This window comes from Oncorhynchus nerka, linkage group LG25 (genome assembly GCF_034236695.1).
Source record: "Oncorhynchus nerka isolate Pitt River linkage group LG25, Oner_Uvic_2.0, whole genome shotgun sequence".
In the NCBI taxonomy this organism is placed as follows: Eukaryota; Metazoa; Chordata; class Actinopteri; order Salmoniformes; family Salmonidae; genus Oncorhynchus; species Oncorhynchus nerka.
The window spans coordinates 14,689,881-14,707,987 of NC_088420.1; the positions used below are offsets into that span (position 1 = coordinate 14,689,881).

Below are 18,107 nucleotides of genomic sequence, written 5' to 3' on the forward strand. Positions count from 1 at the left end.
CCACAACACAGTAGAAGTCTCATTCCAATTTCTATAGATGGTTGACATCTAGTGGAACCCCTAGAAAGTGCAACATCATTAATATCTCAAGGGGATTTCATTGGGAACTATGGTGAATACATACAAAGCTCAGATTTCTCACTTCCTGTTTTGATTTCTCCTCAGGAATTTGCCTGCCAAATGAGTTCTGTTATACTCACAGACATCATTCAAACAGTTTTAGAAACTTTAGAGTGTCCAGGCATCCTGCACTGATGGAATGAGGTCAATATCCTTCCAGGATACCCGGGCCAGGTCGATTAGAAAGGCCTGCTCACTTAAGTGTTTTAGGGAGCATTTGACAGTGATGACGGGTGGTCGTTTGACCGCAGACCCATTACGGACACAGGCAATGAGGCAGTAATCACTGAGATCCTGGTTGAAGACAGCAGAGGTGTATGCTGCCATCACCATGCTTCACTGTAGGGATGGCATTGCCCAGGCGATGAGCGGTACTCATTTCCTTCAGCATTCAGGCCATAGAATTCAATCTTGGTTTCATCAGACCAGAGAATCTTGTTTCTGAAAGTCATGTAGGTGCCTTTTGGCAAACAGGAGAGTCTTCTGAATGGCCACTCTACCATAAAGGCCTGATTGGTGGAGTCCTGCTTAGATGGTTGTCCTTCTGGAAGGTTTCCCATCTCCACATAGGAACTCTGACCAAGGCCCCTCTCCCTGGTTGCTCAGTTTGGCCAGCCCTAGGAAGAGTCTTGGTGGTTCCTAACTTTTTCCATTTAAGAGTGATTGAGGCCACTGTGTTTTTGGGGACCTTCAATGCTGCAAACATTTTTTGGTAATCTTCCCCAGATCTGTGCCTCGACACAATGCGGTCTAAGAGGTCTACGGATCATGGCTTGGTTTTAATTTAAACAAATCATTTCTTCCATTATAGAATAAGGCTGTAACATAATAAAACGTGGAAAAAGTGAAGATGTCTGAATACTTTCCGTATGCACTGCAGTTGAGATGGATATGTTGATGATTAGTATTCTGATTTAGGCTCAAGAGCTCAGAAAGAAATCCTGGTCAATCATTTTTTCCCTGAGCTGCAGCATATGATATGATGGTAATAACAACATGGCTATACACCACTCAGCAATGTTAAACACTCAATTAGTTCATATTTTGAGAGCGTATAAGAGTGTATTGACAGAGTCAACGCACTGTCAAATTCAAGTGAACTGTCAAATTGAAGTGCAATGGAGAAAAAATATTTGCATGTGGTTTATTGTAAAAGTCCGTACTAACAGCAACTCACCAACAAACCAATTAAGTGAACAACATCATCATTAATTAAATGAATTAACGAATAATAATTTTATGATGAAAGTAAATGATCACTCTGTCCATAAAGGAATGCAAAATCACACCTTGAAAAAAATAAGGACGTACACAATGGTAGTAGAATGGCCTTACTGAAGAGCTCAGTGACTTTTTAAGGTGGCACTGTTATAGGATGCCACCTGTCATGACGTTGTCCTCTTTGGGTACAGCATGCCCATCTCCCTCTTCCTGCCTCCCCCTGCCTCCTTCAACTAGGCTGCTGTGGTCAGAGAGAGGTCGTAAATTTCTGAGAAGACCTGCCTCATGGCCACACAGAACAAGAGAGAGTACATTTTCATAGAGAACAAATGAATTTCTTCCACCTCACAGAACTTGAGGTACGAACAAATTTCATGTTCCGGAGAAAGCATAAAAGATCGGTGAAGATTCCAGCTATGAACTGGTCCGTTTGTTACAACTTGGGGAAGCTAATGGGAGATGGTGTGGCCACATTACCATAACGCTATTTATATATTAGCCTCAGATATGAAGTTTACATAATTGTTGTATAAGATGAATGAGTGAGTATGATACTGTTTGTAAAATGGTGTAATATGATTTTGGACTGTTTAATGAAGGAAAATCCAATTCCCTTTTGATTTGAACTAAATCAGAGGACCGCCCCTGAGCCCAGTTAGGGTCAAGCATCCTTGGGACAGCCCTTTCTGCAATTCCGAATAAAACCCAACTTTGAGAAATTATCACCAGACCATGTTTTTCTCCATTAGGAGAGGATGAAGGTTGTAGACCATTGCTGAATCTTTTAACCATACCACGTGGTTAAACTTTTAGACTATCGATACCAACAGAATAAGAACAAGTCTTTGATATTAATTACTAGTCTGCAGCTAGGAATTCGGTATCATTGAACGCGAAGAATAACAACCGCCGAAACATCCATTCTATAACGGATTAAGGAATGTCACTCTGAACAATCCACACTAACCACAACCGAGAGAGGGAGAGAGATGGACAATTCTACAAAAGAAACAAACTTTTCACCAGCGATCAAAACGACACGCTGAGCGTAAATATATATATTGATTGCAATTGTTCCCGAATGGGTGAGCGTTCATGTGTAAAGGATTAGCATTTCAATTGTTATAATTATTAACTCTGTAGTGACTTCTTAGTTGACCCCCACTTCCCCTTTTGTCTAACAAGCCGCCATGCTGGTTTAGCCCACTGGGGCACATTCTCCTATCATTTCTTGTAACCATATTTACTGTTTGTTTATGCATTTCTGTGAATTACTTAGTTAGTAATAAATAAATGATTTAAGACAATTGATGTATGGATGACTCATAGTGAAGACTGGGTTCGTGCAGATAACCAACAATTTACGACGTTTGGAATGAGACTAACGTGAGGTAAAGTAAATAATTAATTAATCCGAAGACTATTGATCAGATATGAAAATATCTGAAAGGTTATATTGGGAAATGATAACTTTAATCTGAATATTTTTCCTTTGTGCCCCGACTTCCTAGTTAATTACAGTTACATGATTAATCAGTTGATAGCGTAATACTAATTACAGAGAATCTTTGATAAAAACTATAAGTCTTCAATTTAATGATAGTAAAGACACAACACACCTTTCCAGCAAGTCAGTTCGTCAAATTTCTCACCTGCTATGGTTGCACCAATCAACTGTAAGGAATGTTACTGTGAAGTGGAAACATCTAGGAGCAACAACGGCTCAGCCGTGAAGTGGTAGGCCACACTAGCTCACAGAACGGGACCGCCGAGTGTTGAAGCGCGTAAAGATAAACTGTGATCAGTTGCAACACTCACTACCGAGTTTCAAACTGCCTCTGGAAGCAGTGTCAGCACAAGAACTGTTCGTTGTGAGCTTCCTAAATGGGTTTCCATGGCCGAGCAGCCGCACACAAGCCTAAGATCACCATGTGCACTGCCAAGCGTTGGCTGGAATGGTGTAAAGAGGTCCATAGAGAAATGGTTTTGGAATTATATGTTCCACGAGCACGTGTCCACAAACTTTTGATCATGTAGTATATTCTGCCATACAGCTGGATAGGTCATAGTTGAACATTTTTACATTTAAGTCATTTAGCAGACGCTCTTATCCAGAGCGACTTACAAATTGGTGCTTTCACCTTATGACATCCAGTGGAACAGCCACTTTACAATAGTGCATCTAGGTCTTTTAAGGGGGTGAGAAGGATTACTTTATCCTATCCTAGGTATTCCATAAAGAGGTGGGGTTTCAGGTGTCTCCGGAAGGTGGTGATTGACTCCGCTGTCCTGGCGTCGTGAGGGAGTTTGTTCCACCATTGGGGGGCCAGAGCAGCGAACAGTTTTGACTGGGCTGAGCGGGAACTGTACTTCCTCAGTGGTAGGGAGGCGAGCAGGCCAGAGGTGGATGAACGCAGTGCCCTTGTTTGGGTGTAGGGCCTGATCAGAGCCTGGAGGTACTGAGGTGCCGTTCCCCTCACAGCTCCGTAGGCAAGCACCATGGTCTTGTAGCGGATGCGAGCTTCAACTGGGGAAGCCAGTGGAGAGAGCGGAGGAGCGGGGTGACGTGAGAGAACTTGGGAAGGTTGAACACCAGACGGGCTGCGGCGTTCTGGATGAGTTGTAGGGGTTTAATGGCACAGGCAGGGAGCCCAGCCAACAGCGAGTTGCAGTAATCCAGACGGGAGATGACAAGTGCCTGGATTAGGACCTGCGCCGCTTCCTGTGTGAGGCAGGGTCGTACTCTGAGGAGAGGAGGATCTGATGGTTCACAGTATCGAAGGCAGCCGATAGGTCTAGAAGGATGAGAGCAGAGGAGAGAGAGTTAGCTTTAGCAGTGCGGAGCGCCTCCGTGATACAGAGAAGAGCAGTCTCAGTTGAATGACTAGTCTTGAAACCTGACTGATTTGGATCAAGAAGGTCATTCTGAGAGAGATAGCGGGAGAGCTGGCCAAGGACGGCACGTTCAAGAGTTTTGGAGAGAAAAGAAAGAAGGGATACTGGTCTGTAGTTGTTGACATCGGAGGGATCGAGTGTAGGTTTTTCAGAAGGGGTGCAACTCTCGCTCTCTTGAAGACGGGAGGGACGTAGCCAGCGGTCAGGGATGAGTTGATGAGCGAGGTGAGGTAAGGGAGAAGGTCACCGGAGATGGTCTGGAGAAGAGAGGAGGGGATAGGGTCAAGCGGGCAGGTTGTTGGGCGGCCGGCCGTCACAAGACGTGAGATGTCATCTGGAGAGAGAGGGGAGAAAGAGGTCAGAGCACAGGGTAGGGCAGTGTGAGCAGAACCAGCGGTGTCGTTTGACTTAGCAAACGAGGATCGGATGTCGTCGACCTTCTTTTCAAAATGGTTGACGAAGTCATCTGCAGAGAGGGAGGAGGGGGGAGGAGGATTCAAGAGGGAGGAGAAGGTGGCAAAGAGCTTCCTAGGGTTAGAGGCAGATGCTTGGAATTTAGAGTGGTAGAAAGTGGCTTTAGCAGCAGAGACAGAGGAGGAAAATGTAGAGAGGAGGGAGTGAAAGGATGCCAGGTCCGCAGGGAGGCGAGTTTTCCTCCATTTCCGCTCGGCTGCCCGAGCCCTGTTCTGTGAGCTCGCAATGAGTCGTCGAGCCACGGAGCGGGAGGGGAGGACCGAGCCGGCCTGGAGGATAGGGGACATAGAGAGTCAAAGGATGCAGAAAGGGAGGAGGGAGGAGGGTTGAGGAGGCAGAATCAGGAGATAGGTTGGAGAAGGTTTGAGCAGAGGGAAGAGATGATAGGATGGAAGAGGAGAGTAGCGGGGAGAGAGAGCGAAGGTTGGGACGGCGCGATACCATCCGAGTAGGGGCAGTGTGGGAAGTGTTGGATGAGAGCGAGAGGAAAAGGATACAAGGTAGTGGTCGGAGACTTGGAGGGGAGTTGCAATGAGGTTAGTGGAGGAACAGCATCTAGTAAAGATGAGGTCGAGCGTATTGCCTGCCTTGTGAGTAGGGGGAAGGTGAGAGGGTGAGGTCAAAAGAGGAGAGGAGTGGAAAGAAGGAGGCAGAGAGGAATGAGTCAAAGGTAGACGTGGGGAGGTTAAAGTCGCCCAGAACTGTGAGAGGTGAGCCGTCCTCAGGAAAGGAGCTTATCAAGGCATCAAGCTCATTGATGAACTCTCGAGGGAACCTGGAGGGCGATAAATGATAAGGATGTTAAGCTTGAAAGGGCTGGTAACTGTGACAGCATGGAATTCAAAGGAGGCGATAGACAGATGGGTAAGGGAGAAAGAGAGAATGAGCACTTGGGAGAGATGAGGATCCCGGTGCCACCACCCCGCTGACCAGAAGCTCTCGGGGTGTGCGAGAGCACGTGGGCGGACGAAGAGAGCAGTAGGAGTAGCGGTGTTGTCTGTGGTGATCCATGTTTCCGTCAGAGCCAAGAAGTCGAGGGACTGGAGGGAGGCATAGGCTGAGATGAACTCTGCCTTGTTGGCCGCAGATCGGCAGTTCCAGAGGCTACCGGAGACCTGGAACTCCACGTGGGTCGTGCGCGCTGGGACCACCAGTTTAGGGTGGCCGCGGCCATGCGGTGTGGAGCGTTTGTATGGTCTGTGCAGAGAGGAGAGAACAGGGATAGACAGACACATAGTTGACAGGCTAGAGAAGAGGCTACGCTAATGCAGAGGAGATTGGAATGACAAGTGGACTACACGTCTCGAATGTTCAGAAAGTTAAGCTTACGTAGCAAGAATCTAATTGACTAAAATGATTAAAATGATACAGTACTGCTGAGGTAGGCTAGCTGCGTTGTTGACACTACCCTAATCAAGTCGTTCCGTTGAGTGTGAAGTTTCTACAATGCTGCTTTTCGGGGGCTAGCTGGCTAGCTAGCAGTGTTGGTTACGTTACGTTGCGTTAGGAGAACGACAATAGCTGGCTAGCTAACCTAGAAGATCGCTCTAGACTACACAATTATCTTTGAAACAAAGACGGCTATGTAGCTAGCTATGTAGCTAGCTACGATCAAACAAATCACACCGTTGGGACTGTAATGAAATGAAATGAAAATGTGATACTACCTGTGGAGCGAAGCGGAATGCGACCGGAATGCGAAAGTTCTATTCAGTAGACGTTGGCTGGCTATTGGCTAGCTAGGAGTGTCTCCTACGTTAAGGACGACAAAATAGCTGGCTAGCTAACCTCGGTAAATTAAGATAATCACTCTAAGACTACACACTCTAACTACACAATTATCTTGGATACGAAGACAGCAAAGACAACTATGTAGCTAGCTAATACTACACTAATCAAGTCGTTCAGTTGAGTGTGATAGTTACTACAGTGCTACGGTAGCCGGTGAACGTATGCTAGCTGGCTAGCTGCTAGGCAGATAGGAGGACGACGAAATACGATAATAACGCAATTTTACATTTACATTTAAGTCATTTAGCAGACGCTCTTATCCAGAGCGACTTACAAATTGGTGCTTTCACCTTATGACATCCAGTGGAACAGCTACTTTACAATAGTGCATCTAGGTCTTTTAAGGGGGGTGAGAAGGATTACTTTATCCTATCCTAGGTATTCCTTAAAGAGGTGGGGTTTCAGGTGTCTCCGGAAGGTGGTGATTGACTCCGCTGTCCTGGCGTCGTGAGGGAGTTTGTTCCACCATTGGGGGGCCAGAGCAGCGAACAGTTTTGACTGGGCTGAGCGGGAACTGTACTTCCTCAGTGGTAGGGAGGCGAGCAGGCCAGAGGTGGATGAACGCAGTGCCCTTGTTTGGGTGTAGGGCCTGATCAGAGCCTGGAGGTACTGAGGTGCGTTCCCCTCACAGCTCCGTAGGCAAGCACCATGGTCTTGTAGCGGATGCGAGCTTCAACTGGAAGCCAGTGGAGAGAGCGGAGGAGCGGGGGTGACGTGAGAGAACTTGGGAAGGTTGAACACCAGACGGGCTGCGGCGTTCTGGATGAGTTGTAGGGGTTTAATGGCACAGGCAGGGAGCCCAGCCAACAGCGAGTTGCAGTAATCCAGACGGGAGATGACAAGTGCCTGGATTAGGACCTGCGCCGCTTCCTGTGTGAGGCAGGGTCGTACTCTGCGGATGTTGTAGAGCATGAACCTACAGGAACGGGCCACCGCCTTGATGTTATTTGAGAACGACAGGGTGTTGTCCAGGATCACGCCAAGGTTCTTAGCGCTCTGGGAGGAGGACACAATGGAGTTGTCAACCGTGATGGCGAGATCATGGAACGGGCAGTCCTTCCCGGGAGGAAGAGCAGCTCCGTCTTGCCGAGGTTCAGCTTGAGGTGATGATCCGTCATCCACACTGATATGTCTGCCAGACATGCAGAGATGCGATTCACCACCTGGTCATCAGAAGGGGGAAAGGAGAAGATTAATTGTGTGTCGTCTGCATAGCAATGATAGGAGAGACCATGTGAGGTTATGACAGAGCCAAGTGACTTGGTGTATAGCGAGAATAGGAGAGGGCCTAGAACAGAGCCCTGGGGGACACCAGTGGTGAGCACGTGGTGAGGAGACGGATTCTCGCCACGCCACCTGGTAGGAGCGACCTGTCAGGTAGGACGCAATCAAGCGTGGGCCGCGCCGGAGATGCCCAACTCGGAGAGGGTGGAGAGGAGGATCTGATGGTTCACAGTATCAAGGCAGCCGATAGGTCTAGAAGGATGAGAGCAGAGGAGAGAGTTAGCTTTAGCAGTGCGGAGCGCCTCCGTGATACAGAGAAGAGCAGTCTCAGTTGAATGACTAGTCTTGAAACCTGACTGATTTGGATCAAGAAAGTCATTCTGAGAGAGATAGCGGGAGAGCTGGCCAAGGACGGCACGTTCAAGAGTTTTGGAGAGAAAAGAAAGAAGGGATACTGGTCTGTAGTTGTTGACATCGGAGGGATCGAGTGTAGGTTTTTTCAGAAGGGGTGCAACTCTCGCTCTCTTGAAGACGGGAGGGACGTAGCCAGCGGTCAGGGATGAGTTGATGAGCGAGGTGAGGTAAGGGAGAAGGTCACCGGAGATGGTCTGGAGAAGAGGGAGGGGATAGGGTCAAGCGGGCAGGTTGTTGGGCGGCCGGCCGTCACAAGACGCGAGATGTCATCTGGAGAGAGAGGGAGAAAGAGGTCAGAGCACAGGGTAGGGCAGTGTGAGCAGAACCAGCGGTGTCGTTTGACTTAGCAAACGAGGATCGGATGTCGTCGACCTTCTTTTCAAAATGGTTGACGAAGTCATCTGCAGAGAGGGAGGAGGGGGGGGAGGATTCAAGAGGGAGGAGAAGGTGGCAAAGAGCTTCCTAGGGTTAGAGGCAGATGCTTGGAATTTAGAGTGGTAGAAAGTGGCTTTAGCAGCAGAGACAGAGGAGGAAAATGTAGAGAGGAGGGAGTGAAAGGATGCCAGGTCCGCAGGGAGGCGAGTTTTCCTCCATTTCCGCTCGGCTGCCCGGAGCCCTGTTCTGTGAGCTCGCAATGAGTCGTCGAGCCACGGAGCGGGAGGGAGGACCGAGCCGGCCTGGAGGATAGGGGACATAGAGAGTCAAAGGATGCAGAAAGGGAGGAGAGGAGGGTTGAGGAGGCAGAATCAGGAGATAGGTTGGAGAAGGTTTGAGCAGAGGGAAGAGATGATAGGATGGAAGAGGAGAGAGTAGCGGGGGAGAGAGAGCGAAGGTTGGGACGGCGCGATACCATCCGAGTAGGGGCAGTGTGGGAAGTGTTGGATGAGAGCGAGAGGGAAAAGGATACAAGGTAGTGGTCGGAGACTTGGAGGGGAGTTGCAATGAGGTTAGTGGAGGAACAGCATCTAGTAAAGATGAGGTCAATTATCACTCTAAGACTCCACACTCTAAACTACACAATTATCTTGGATACGAAGACAGCAAAGACAACTATGTAGCTAGCTAACACTACACTAATCAAGACGTTCAGTTGAGTGTGATAGTTACTACAGTGCTACGGTAGACGGTGAACGTGTTGGGCAGATAGGAGACGACGAAATACGATAATTACGCAATTATCTTTGATACAACGACGACTATGTAGCTAGCTAAGAAGAAATTGCTAAGATTAGACAAATCAGACCGTTGTACTATAATGAAATGTAATGAAAAAGTTATACAACCTGCAGACCGAAGCGCGGATGCGACCGGCTCGCTCCAACGCTCCAACCCTCCAACCGGGGTTGGATAGGTTTATTATGAAACACATATACCTATAGGTTTATTACGAAACACATATACCTATAGGCTTATTATGAAACACATGTACCTATAGGTTTATTATGAAACATATATACCTATAGGTTTATTATGAAACATCTATAGATATAGGTTTATTATGAAACACATATACCTATAGGTTTATTATGAAACACATATACCTATAGGTTTATTATGAAACACATATACCTATAGGTTTATTATGAAACAGATATACCTATAGGTTTATTATGAAACACATATACCTATAGGTTTATTGTGAAACACATATACCTATAGGTTTATTATGAAACACATATACCTATAGGTTTATTATGAAACACATATACCTATAGGTTTATTATGAAACACATATACCTATAGTTTTATTATGAAACACATATACCTATAGGTTTATTGTGAAACACATATACCTATAGGTTTATTATGAAACACATATACCTATAGGTTTATTATGAAACACATATACCTATAGGTTTATTATGAAACATATATACCTATAGGTTTATTATGAAACATCTATAGATATAGGTTTATTATGAAACACATTTACCTATAGGTTTATTATGAAACACATATACCTATAGGTTTATTATGAAACACATATACCTATAGGTTTATGATGAAACACATATACCTATAGGTTTATTATGAAACACATATACCTATAGGTTTATTATGAATCACATGTACCTATAGGTTTATTATGAAACATATATACCTATAGGTTTATTATGAAACATATATACCTATAGGTTTATTATGAAACACATATACCTATAGGTTTATTATGAAACACATATACCTATAGGTTTATTACGAAACACATATACCTATAGGTTTATTATGAAACACATGTACCTATAGGTTTATTATGAATCACATATACCTATAGGTTTATTACGAAACACATATACCTATAGGTTTATTATGAAACATATATACCTATATGTTTATTATGAAACATCTATAGATATAGGTTTATTACGAAACACATATACCTATAGGTTTATTATGAAACACATATACCTATAGGTTTATTATGAAACACATGTACCTATAGGTTTATTATGAATCACATATACCTATAGGGTTATTACGTAACACATATACCTATAGTCCACGTAATGTTTCCGGGTTGGAGCGAGCGGTCGCATTCGCACTTCGGTCCGCAGGTAGTATACATTTCATTACATTTCACTATAGCACAACGGTTTGATTTGTCTAATCTTAGCAATTTCTTCTTAGCTAGCTACATAGCCGTCTTTGTATCAAAGATAATTGCGTAATTATCGTATTTCGTCGTCCTAACGTAGTCTACAATGCTATCTGCCCAGCAGCTAGCCAGCTAGCTAACGTCCACCGAATAGCAGCACTGTAAAAACTATTACACTCAACTGAACGACTTGATTAGTGTAGTGTTAGCTAGCTACATAGTTGTCTTTGCTGTCTTCGTATCCAAGATAATTGTGTAGTTTAGAGTGTGTAGTCTTAGAGTGATTATCTTAATTTACCGAGGTTAGCTAGCCAGCTATTTGTCGTCCTTAACGTAAGGAGACACTGCTAGCTAGCCAACAGCTAGCCAACGTCCACCGAATAGAACTTCCTCACTCAACAACCCGGTCGCATTCCGCTTCGCTCCACAGGTAGTATCACATTTTCATTTAATTTCATTACAGTACAACGGTTTGATTTGTTTGATCGTAGCTAGCTACATAGCTAGCTACATAGCCGTCTTTGTATCAAAGATAATTGTGTAGCCTAGAGCGATTTTCTAGGTTAGCTAGCCAGCTATTGTCGTTCTTTTAACGCAACGTAACGTAATCAACACTGCTAGCTAGCCAGCTAGCCCCCGAATAGCAGCACTGTAGAAACTATCACACTCAACGGAACGACTTGATTAGTGTAGTGTCAACAACGCAGCCACTGCCAGCTAGCCTACAAAGTCAACAACGCAGCCACTGCCAGCTAGCCTACTTCAGCAGTACTGTATCATTTTAATCATTTTAGTCAATAAGATTCTTGCTACGTAAGCTTAACTTTCTGAACATTCGAGACGTGTAGTCCACTTGTCATTCAATCTCCTTTGCATTAGCGTAGCCTCTTCTGTAGCCTGTCAACTATGTGTCTGTCTATCCCTGTTCTCTCCTCTCTGCACAGACCATACAAACGCTCCACACCGCGTGGCCGCGGCCACCTAATCTGGTGGTCCCAGCGCGCACGACCCACGTGGAGTTCCAGGTCTCCAGTAGCCTCTGGAACTGCCGATCTGCGGCCAACAAGGCAGAGTTCATCTCAGCCTATGCCACCCTCCAGTCCCTCGACTTCTTGGCACTGACGGAAACATGGATCACCACAGATAACACTGCTACTCCTACTGCTCTCTCTTCGTCCGCCCACGTGTTCTCGCACACCCCGAGAGCTTCTGGTCAGCGGGGTGGTGGCACCGGGATCCTCATCTCTCCCAAGTGGTCATTCTCTCTTTCTCCCCTTACCCATCTGTCTATCGCCTCCTTTGAATTCCATGCTGTCACAGTTACCAGCCCTTTCAAGCTTAACATCCTTATCATTTATCGCCCTCCAGGTTCCCTCGGAGAGTTCATCAATGAGCTTGATGCCTTGATAAGCTCCTTTCCTGAGGACGGCTCACCTCTCACAGTTCTGGGCGACTTTAACCTCCCCACGTCTACCTTTGACTCATTCCTCTCTGCCTCCTTCTTCCCACTCCTCTCCTCTTTTGACCTCACCCTCTCACCTTCCCCCTACTCACAAGGCAGGCAATACGCTCGACCTCATCTTTACTAGATGCTGTTCTTCCACTAACCTCATTGCAACTCCCCTCCAAGTCTCCGACCACTACCTTGTATCCTTTTCCCTCTCGCTCTCATCCAACACTTCCCACACTGCCCCTACTCGGATGGTATCGCGCCGTCCCAACCTTCGCTCTCTCTCCCCCGCTACTCTCTCCTCTTCCATCCTATCATCTCTTCCCTCTGCTCAAACCTTCTCCAACCTATCTCCTGATTCTGCCTCCTCAACCCTCCTCTCCTCCCTTTCTGCATCCTTTGACTCTCTATGTCCCCTATCCTCCAGGCCGGCTCGGTCCTCCCCTCCCGCTCCGTGGCTCGACGACTCATTGCGAGCTCACAGAACAGGGCTCCGGGCAGCCGAGCGGAAATGGAGGAAAACTCGCCTCCCTGCGGACCTGGCATCCTTTCACTCCCTCCTCTCTACATTTTCCTCTTCTGTCTCTGCTGCTAAAGCCACTTTCTACCACTCTAAATTCCAAGCATCTGCCTCTAACCCTAGGAAGCTCTTTGCCACCTTCTCCTCCTTCCTGAATCCCCCTCCCCTCCCCCCTCCTCCCTCTCTGCAGATGACTTCGTCAACCATTTTGAAAAGAAGGTCGACGACATCCGATCCTCGTTTGCTAAGTCAAACGACACCGCTGGTTCTGCTCACACTGCCCTACCCTGTGCTCTGACCTCTTTCTCCCCTCTCTCTCAGATGAAATCTCGCGTCTTGTGACGGCCGGCCGCCCAACAACCTGCCCGCTTGACCCTATCCCCTCCTCTCTTCTCCAGACCATTTCCGGAGACCTTCTCCCTTACCTCACCTCGCTCATCAACTCATCCCTGACCGCTGGCTACGTCCCTTCCGTCTTCAAGAGAGCGAGAGTTGCACCCCTTCTGAAAAAACCTACACTCGATCCCTCCGATGTCAACAACTACAGACCAGTATCCCTTCTTTCTTTTCTCTCCAAAACTCTTGAACGTGCCGTCCTTGGCCAGCTCTCCCGCTATCTCTTTCAGAATGACCTTCTTGATCCAAATCAGGCAGGTTTCAAGACTAGTCATTCAACTGAGACTGCTCTTCTCTGTATCACGGAGGCGCTCCGCACTGCTAAAGCTAACTCTCTCTCCTCTGCTCTCATCCTTCTAGACCTATCGGCTGCCTTCGATACTGTGAACCATCAGATCCTCCTCTCCACCCTCTCCGAGTTGGGCATCTCCGGCGCGGCCCACGCTTGGATTGCGTCCTACCTGACAGGTCGCTCCTACCAGGTGGCGTGGCGAGAATCTGTCTCCTCACCATGCGCTCTCACCACTGGCGTCCCCAGGGCTCTGTTCTAGGCCCTCTCCTATTCTCGCTATACACCAAGTCACTTGGCTCTGTCATAACCTCACATGGTCTCTCCTATCATTGCTATGCAGACGACACACAATTAATCTTCTCCTTTCCCCCTTCTGACGACCAGGTGGCGAATCGCATCTCTGCATGTCTGGCAGACATATCAGTGTGGATGACGGATCACCACCTCAAGCTGAACCTCGGCAAGACGGAGCTGCTCTTCCTCCCGGGGAAGGACTGCCCGTTCCATGATCTCGCCATCACGGTTGACAACTCCATTGTGTCCTCCTCCCAGAGCGCTAAGAACCTTGGCGTGATCCTGGACAACACCCTGTCGTTCTCAAATAACATCAAGGCGGTGGCCCGTTCCTGTAGGTTCATGCTCTACAACATCCGCAGAGTACGACCCTGCCTCACACAGGAAGCGGCGCAGGTCCTAATCCAGGCACTTGTCATCTCCCGTCTGGATTACTGCAACTCGCTGTTGGCTGGGCTCCCTGCCTGTGCCATTAAACCCCTACAACTCATCCAGAACGCCGCAGCCCGTCTGGTGTTCAACCTTCCCAAGTTCTCTCACGTCACCCCGCTCCTCCGCTCTCTCCACTGGCTTCCAGTTGAAGCTCGCATCCGCTACAAGACCATGGTGCTTGCCTACGGAGCTGTGAGGGGAACGGCACCTCAGTACCTCCAGGCTCTGATCAGGCCCTACACCCAAACAAGGGCACTGCGTTCATCCACCTCTGGCCTGCTCGCCTCCCTACCACTGAGGAAGTACAGTTCCCGCTCAGCCCAGTCAAAACTGTTCGCTGCTCTGGCCCCCCAATGGTGGAACAAACTCCCTCACGACGCCAGGACAGCGGAGTCAATCACCACCTTCCGGAGACACCTGAAACCCCACCTCTTTAAGGAATACCTAGGATAGGATAAAGTAATCCTTCTCACCCCCCCCTAAAAGATTTAGATGCACTATTGTAAAGTGGCTGTTCCACTGGATGTCATAAGGTGAACGCACCAATTTGTAAGTCGCTCTGGATAAGAGCGTCTGCTAAATGACTTAAATGTAAATGTATAGGGTTATTATGAAACACATATACCTATAGGTTTATTATGAAACACATATACCTATAGGTTTATTATGAAACACATATACCTATAGGTTTATTATGAAACACATATACCTATAGGTTTATTATGAAACACATATACCTATAGGTTTATTATGAAAAAAGGGCGCAACATTTTGACAAAAGGGGTTGAATTTGAATTGCTTGAAGTTACTTTACCAATTATGCCTATCAATATTATATTGGCAGACTTATATAGCAGCAAATTCAGTGTTTTCACTTCCTAAATATTCAGCAATTAAGACTCAAATAGTTAATACGACCTCTTCACATTTAGCTTGCCCTGGGCAAACGTTTGGGTTCTGATTGACATGCTGGTTTTGATTGACATGCGAAATTTATGTTAGGGAGTCAACCATTGTGCTTAGCAGTTCAGAACCCCCAAATGCAAATATCAAGAGCATACTGCACATTGGATAACTATTACCTCAAGTGTCGCCTGTTTTTGTAACTAATGACAATACATCCCTTTTTAAATGTCATTTTGGTCATCGCTGGGGTTGTCATGGTAAAAGGTAAAGAGGTTGGTAGTTATGGGATATAGCTTTGAAGGTTTCTGAAGCGGCTGAGTGTAAGTTTGACAGACCAAAAACCCTGTTCCTCCTATGCCATGTATAGCTTGTCGTCATATGTGAAGATTGCAGAAGCGACACAGAGGTTATCAGCAGGTGCAGTGAGGGCAGGAGAGAAATTAATGGTAACATTTCATAATATAATCTAATGAATAATTAGAAAACTAACTAAATATAATATTTCTTAGAAATTCACCATTAAGGCTACTCACATGAGATAATTGTTTTTACATTATATGGAGAGATTTGTTTGTTTTGTTTTAACCGCATGTGCCTGTCAACAACTCTAAAATAGGCCTTTTGCTAAAAGGGTTTAATTGGAATGAACCGGATAACCTGAGATGTCTCATTTCCGCGCAACTACATTGTCACATGCGTAATGTGCGCCAAAGTTTTCGTTGCGCACATGTAGGCTATAAAGGCTAAAGAATTCGGCACACATGCATCCTAACCGCGGTATATTGTTCTATTCAGGGAACACCAGTTGAAGTATTGGATGAAGATGTATGCTCCCTCGGCTCATCCTCCCCGTCGCTGCGAGATATGGTATATCCGCCTCTGTTGGGTAGAACTGTTTGTGCAAGTTGCAGTGAGGAAATTGTGGATAAATACTTGCTGAAGGTAAAATATGTGGTTTCATCTTGTCGCAACATTTCAAATTTCGTTGGGGTGCTCATTTCGTGCATATCTTGTGCTTTTTGTATACGATTTTAGTAGACTAACTGTACGACAATATGTTTTTGCGTTTGCATTTCTACTAAATAATGTCCGAATATTATTATGTTATTTCATTATCATGTTTTTTTCACAGGTTAACGACTTGTGCTGGCATGTGCGTTGTCTCTCCTGTAGCATGTGTCAAACATCGCTTGGCAGTCATACAAGTTGTTACATCAAAGACAAAGAGGTCTTCTGCAAATTGGACTACTTTAGGTATTTCAGATTGTTTTTGCATATTAAATCAAATCAAAAGTGATTTTTAAATAACATTTTTGCCATTTATGTATATAGCCTACATGTGCACATCCTTCAGTATTTATCCTGTATAATATTTATTTGTAACACGTAATTCCAATATTCAACTGCCATCTAACCAACAGGGCAGTTATTTACCTGATTTTTAAAACCTGTATTTATTGCAGAAGGTATGGAACATGGTGCGCGTGCTGCGGCCGAAATATATACTCTACCGACTGGGTCCGCCGGGCGAAGGGCAACGTATACCACCTGGCGTGTTTCGCCTGTTTCTCCTGTAAGAGGCAGTTGTCCACGGGGGAAGAGTTTGCCCTGGTGGAGGAGAAGGTGCTGTGTCGTGTACATTACGACTGTATGCTGGACAACCTGAAATGTGCCCTGGAGAAAGGTGAGCATTTTGCAGTGGAGTGACACAAATTCACAACTTCTGCTGATATAGGGAGCTGAATGATGATGGACAATAAATCTATAAACTCATCATAATCTGCAGCAATATTGATAAATTAAAAACCTAAACTAATTATGATTTATTATCAACATAGGTCAAGTGGAGCCTAAATAAGTAACACAATAGATATTGTTGAAGGTGTTTCTTAAATGTATAATATTTGCACCTGTTCCTGAATTAATCCATGCTTCTTGTGATGTCTGGAGAACTACTGCGCCAGAAGCAACTCAAATGTTAACTCTGCTTATTGGCTTATGTTTGTTCAAATGTTCTGGAAACCACTGAGAAAAAAAACAATACAATGAATCAATTATTCAACATCTTTGATTAATATTTTCTGGTCAAAGTGATCATAGGAGATACAGTGCCTTCAGAAAGTATTCATACCCCTTGACTTATTCCACATTTTGTTGTGTTACAGCCTGAATTCAAAATGTATTGAATATATGTTTTTTCTCACCCATCTGAACATAATACATCATAATGACAAAGTGAAAACATAGTGTTTGCAAATTTAGTGAAAATGAAATAAAGAAATATCGTATTTACATACACTACCTGTCCAAAGTTTTAGAACACCTACTCGTTCAAGGGTTTTTCTTTATTTTTACTATTTTCTACACTGTAGAATAATAGTGAGGACATCAGAACTCTGAAATAACACATAAGGAATCATGTAGTAACCAAAAAGTGTTAAACAAATATAAATATATTTTATATTTGAGATTCTTCAAATAACCACTCTTTCCCTTGATGACAGCTTTGCACACTATTGCCATTCTCTCAACCAGCTTTATGAGGTAGTCACCTGGAATGCATTTCAATCATTACATGAATATCAGTCAATACGGAACATTTCAAGAACTTTCTTCAAGTGCAGTCGCAAAAACCACCAAGTGCTATGATGAAACTGGCTCTCATGAGGAATGGAAGACCCAGAGTTATCTCTGTTGCAGAGGATAAGTTCGTTAGAGTTACCAACCTTCAAAGTTCACGTAACAGACACATCTAAACATCAACTGTTCAGTGGAGACTGCAAGAAATCAGGCCTTCATGGTCAAATGGCTGTAAATAAACCACAACTAAAGGACACCAATAAGAAGAAGAGACTTGCTTGGGCCAAGAAACATGTGCAATGGACATGAGACAGGTGGAAATTTGTCCTTTGGTCTGGAGTCCAAATTGGAGATTTTTGGTTCCCACTGTATATCGAATCAAATCAAAGTTTATTTGTCACGTGCGCCGAATACAACAGGTGTAGACCTTACAGTGAAATGCTTAATTACAGCCTCTAACCAACAGTGCAATTTTTAAGTACAAAAAAAAGGTATTAGGTGA

General features: G+C 45.3%; 1 pseudogene; it reads left to right on the top strand.

Moving 5' to 3' along the window:
• LOC135564566 (LIM/homeobox protein Lhx8-like) overlaps positions 1-18,107 on the top strand; it is a 34,779-nt pseudogene that overhangs the window by 5,048 nt on the left and 11,624 nt on the right.